The sequence below is a fragment of the Elephantulus edwardii genome, unplaced genomic scaffold, assembly GCF_000299155.1.
Source record: "Elephantulus edwardii isolate Elephantulus edwardi_28Jun2011 unplaced genomic scaffold, EleEdw1.0 scaffold00135, whole genome shotgun sequence".
Classification (NCBI taxonomy): domain Eukaryota; kingdom Metazoa; phylum Chordata; class Mammalia; order Macroscelidea; family Macroscelididae; genus Elephantulus; species Elephantulus edwardii.
Genome location: NW_006399885.1, coordinates 2,535,059 through 2,540,186, shown reverse-complemented (window position 1 = coordinate 2,540,186; position 5,128 = coordinate 2,535,059). Strand labels below are relative to the sequence as shown.

At 47.0% G+C, this 5,128-nt stretch overlaps 1 pseudogene; it reads left to right on the top strand.

Moving 5' to 3' along the window:
• The first annotated feature begins 3,235 nt into the window (after window positions 1-3,235).
• Window positions 3,236-4,998, top strand: LOC102848436 (annotated as a pseudogene).
• The last annotated feature ends 130 nt before the right edge of the window (window positions 4,999-5,128 follow it).

Below are 5,128 nucleotides of genomic sequence, written 5' to 3'. Positions count from 1 at the left end.
TCAAGGAAATAGACGTGTCTTGGGAGAACTTCAACCAGGTGCACCTTAGAGGAAAAAATGGTGATATTTCTCACATACTTTGGATGGAGGTGTCAATTCTTGGAAAAAAGATGCTGGAAAGATGAGCCAGTGAAAGAGAGGGTAATCTTCAAGAAGATGGACTGACACAGTCACTGTTAAAATGGGCTCGCGCATACCAGAGAAGTAAAGATGGGGCTGGATAGGATAAGGGTCAGATCTGTTGTTCATTAGGTCACTATAAGTGGTACTCAACGGTACATAACAACTACAGTGTAATCATATAAAATAAAAAGTGTATGAATGGTTAAAAGAAAAACCAAATTACTTTGTAAATTTTCAAAGAAAGAGTGCTTTTAAAAAGAACACTCCATTTGCATCACCCAGGAGTTCCTTTTTCTGTTAAGAAAAGTAACAAAATATACTGCTGCTGCTATTGTTAAAAAACAAAACAAAACAAAACAAAAAACACTCCAGCCAGCATCATTTCAAATCATAAAAATTCAGTAACACCTTGAATGTCCAACACCATGAAAATGGATAAACGGTGCAATGGAATTGTAGACAGCTGTTAATGAAACAGATGAAATAACAAGATTGGGCTGGTTACTACATTCTCTTCGGGGGCCCAACTCGCCCCTCTTAGACCCGATTTCTGGGACTGGGACTGGGGCTCCACAAAGTGTCGTATCCTTGGTCTGCCGGCGCCATGCCGGGCTCTGCTAACAGGGGGCGCTATAGGGAGAGCCCGCGGGGCTGCGAGGCGGCGACCTCTGCTCTGTTCTCGGCGCTGCCGGTGTCACAGCCTGTCCGCGCCTGCAGCAGAGGTCGGTACCAGTCACTGGCTTTTTTTCTGTATTTTGTTTTTTTGTTTCTTTTTTGGCACTCTCAGAACCAGCTTCTTTGTGTCCCGCTGAGATTCTGGCCCCAACCGGGGCCCCCTCCAACTCGCTCCGTTCCGATCCTCTGAAGGCCTCCCCGGTGCTCCCCCAGTTCCTTCTCTGCAGCATCCCTTTTGCTTTTTTACCCTCCGATTCCTCTGGAATAAATCCTTTCTATGAAGTCATCTCTGTGGGATGACTCTGGACCCTGACTGATTTCAGCATTTACCAGGAACAACACAGCACAAAGGTGTGCGTGTTGTATTTGAGTTTTGTTTTTGTTTTATTAATTTTAATGAAAGTGTACAGAGACTTTGAATTTCCATGCACTCGAGTCTATGGCGACACTGAACAACAGACGAACCTTGCCCTACCCTGCATCATCCACATCGTCTTCACCATGCACGAGCCCTTTGTTACACATTGATTCAATCTCTCTTGTAGAGTGACTTCCTCTCTTTCTCTGACCTTTCACCTTGCCCAGTATTATGTCTTTTTCCAAGAACTGGCCCCCACCCGACAACATTTATGAGCCCAAAATTTGTGAGGCAAAGTTTCACCACCTTTGCCTTTTAAGAAGCATCTTGGTTGCACTTGTTTGACAGACTTGTTTGTTCTTTTGGAGTGCATGGGACATTCAGTGCTCTGCTCTAACGTCACAATTCAAACGTGTTGATTCTTCTTCTGTCATCTTTACTTACTGTCCAACTTTCACGTGCCTAGAAAGCAGCTGAAAAGATCTCGGCTTTGATCCAGAGCACCTTGGACTTTAGACTGGCATTGTTGCTCTTGAGCTCTCTGGAGAGATTCTTGAGAGCCGACTTTTCTAATGCAACACATCTTTTGATTTCTTGCCTGCTGCTACTGTGCATGTTAATAGTGATTCAAGGAAAACATAATTCTTGACAACTTCAATATTTCCTCCATTGATCATGTTGTCTGTTGGTCCAGTGGTGTGAATGCATAGGCGCTTGGATATTTACACGTGTTCTCACTCTCATTGCCGTCAAGTCACAAGTGACTCATAGCTAGCCATCCAAAGGTTGTAAATCTCACAGGAGGAAATGTTCCATCTTTCCCCCACAGAAACACTGATGAATTTGAACCAGGTGGATTCGAACCATCAGAGAGGTGCCACTTTTGTGTTAGTGGAACTTTCTATGAACTACACCACCAGTTGTTAATTATATACCATCAATTCGTCTGCGACTCATAGTGGCCAGTCTTACTGTCTCCAACACACCTACCCCTACTACCCCAGTTACTGTATCAGTCGCTATCCTCCAGGGTCTGTCTTTCTTACACCATCCCTCCACCCTTCCAAACATGACATCCTTCTCCAAGGACTGGCCCCTCTGGGCTACATGCTCAAAGTATATCAGTGAGAGCTTCAAAATTCTTGCCTCTAAGGAACAGCCTGGTTTCACCCTTTCCAGGACAAACCAGTTTTTTCTCAATACTCTTCTCCAGCACCATAATTCAAAGACATTGATTATTCTTCTGTCATCTCTTTTATATGCATTTGTACTTTTTTTTTTCTTTAGTATTTTTTTTTGTGTGTGTACCGTCAAATCAGATCTGACTGGTACAGGAGGAGACTGTCCCTCCTTCCCCGGCAGAGCATCTGGTGGATTTGAACCATGTGCCTCTGGGGCATTTGTACTTTTAAACATACTTTTGTGGACTGTGGTGTTACAGAAGAAGGCTGACCATTTTAATCCACACAGATGTGCCTCAGAAGAAAAGGCTGGCAATTTGTTCCCAAAAGGAAAGCCTGTAGTACACTATTTTCTGCTTAGTACACATGGAATCAGAATTGACCCCAAAAGAACTACTTGTTTTTGTTATTTAAAAAATAAACAAACTAACATATAGGAAGTCCACTCATGTATCCACAAGAGAAAGATGGGCAATTTACTCCCTTTGCCTTTTATAGCCTCAGAAATTGAATGGATGGTCATTATGACTCTAAACTTGGTTAGGTTTAGTGAGGTAAATAAAATGCTGCACTGCTCCAGTTGCATAGGAGATTTGGTGGCCTAGCGGTAATAAAATGCACTGCAATCCCAACGGCATGAGGTTCTAATCCACCAGCTGCTTCTTGGGAGAAGAATGGGCAATGTCCTCCCGTGTAATTAACAGCCTCTGAAAACCCGCTGAAGGGTCATCTGTAGGTGGTAGTCAACAACAAGCTCCAGTAGTTCTGGAGAGCTCAGCTACCATATGCAAGACTTCTGTGATTAAAAATCAAGAAACTGTAGGGAAAGTACAGCCATCCCTAAGTCCCAGATACTTGTCATTCAGTTATTCCATCAACATGACTTAATGCACTGCACATGCTTAAAAATATACTGGACTCGGCATTGCACCGCTGCCACCCTGCCCACTCTTTCATCCCCTCGCTCCCTCCTCCGCCTCCCAGCAGATCTCGTGCCCACGCGCCCGGTGGCCCACGCGCCCACGCCGGTGGCCGTGATCATCAGTTCCAGAAGCTGCAGCAGCGGCACCGTGAGCACCGCTCCGAGCTCAGCCTGTGCCACCTCTTCGACTTGAACAAGCAGTGCTTCAGCTTGACCCTCAACACCAGCCACGGGCAGATTCTACTGAATTACCCCAAGAACCTGGGAATGGAGGAAGTGATGCGGATGCGAGTGGACCCGGCCAAGTCCAGGAGTGTGGAGGCCACTGGGAGCACATGTTCAATGGAGAGATCAGCTTCATTGGGGACCGAGCTGTGCTGCACGTGGCCCTGCGGAATGGGTCAAACACACCATTAGTGGTGGACACCAAGGATGTTATGCCCGAGATCAACAGAGTGCTGGACAAGATGAAGTCTTTCTGTCGGCGTGTCTGAAGTGGTGATTGGAAGGGGTACACATGCAAGTCCATTATGGATGTGATCAACATAGTCATCGGGGGCTCTGACCTGGGACCCCTCATGGTGACTGAAGCCCTCAAGTCATACTCTGCAGGTGGTCCCCGAGTCTGGTTTGTCTCCAGCATTGATGGGATCCACATTGCTAATAGCTTGGCCTTGCTGAGCCCCAGGTCTTCCCTGTTCATCAATGCCTCCGAGACTTTTACTACGAGGAGACCATCACCAATGCAGAGACGGCAAAGGAGTGGTTCCTCATGTCAGCAAAGAACCATTCTGCAGTCGTGAAGCACTTTTTTGCCCTGTCTACCAACACAACCAAAGTGAAGGAGTTTGGAATTGACCCTCAAAACATGTTTGAGTTCTTGGGCTGGGTAGGAGGACAGTACTCACTCTGGTCAGCCATTGGACTCTCCATTGCCCTGCACATAGGCTTTGACAACTTTAAGAAGCTGCTGTCAGGGGCACACAGGATGGACAGCACTTCCACACTGAGCCCTTGGAGAAGAATGCCCCTGTCCTGCTGACTCTGATGGGGTTACCTGGTAACTGCTTCGGCTGTGAGACTCAGGCTATGTTGACCTATGACTAGTTCCTCCACCGCTTTGCTGTCTACTTCCAGCAGGGTGACATGGAATTGCATGGGAAGTACATTACCAAGTCCGGCGTCCATGTGGACCAGTAGATGGGCTGCATCTTGTGGGGGAAGCCAGGGACCAATGGCCAGCATTCTACCAGCTTATCCACCAGGGACCAGGATGATACCTTGTGACTTCCTCATCTCGGTCCAGACCAGCACCCTGTACGGAATGGGTTGCATCAAAGATCCTTCTGGCCAACTTCTTAGTCCAGACTGAGGCCCTGATGAAGGGGAAGACAAAGGAAGAGGCCCAGAAGGAGCTCCAGGAGACAGGAAAGAGTCCAGAGGAACTGGAAAAGCTGCTGCCACACAAGGTCTTTGAAGGCAATTGCCCAACCAATTCCATTGTGTTCACCAAACTTATGCCATTTATTCTTGGAGCCTTGATTGTCTTGTATGAGCATAAGCTCTTCATCCAGGGAGTCATCTGGGACATCAACAGCTTCGACCAGTGGGGAGTTGAGCTGGGCTAGCAGCTGGCTAAGAAAATTGAACCTGAACTTGAGGGAACCAACCCAGTGACCTCTCATGATTCTTACACCAATGGGCTGATCAACTTCATTAAGCAACAACAGAAAGCATGAGCCCAAAAGCCAATAAACTCATGCTCAATAAATCCCCCATTCTGACTGGTCCTTCTTGTCCTTACTGCCACAGTCTGCACTGCATGGTCCCACTCCACCCTGCCCAGAACAGCTTTGCCTCGGGGGAACC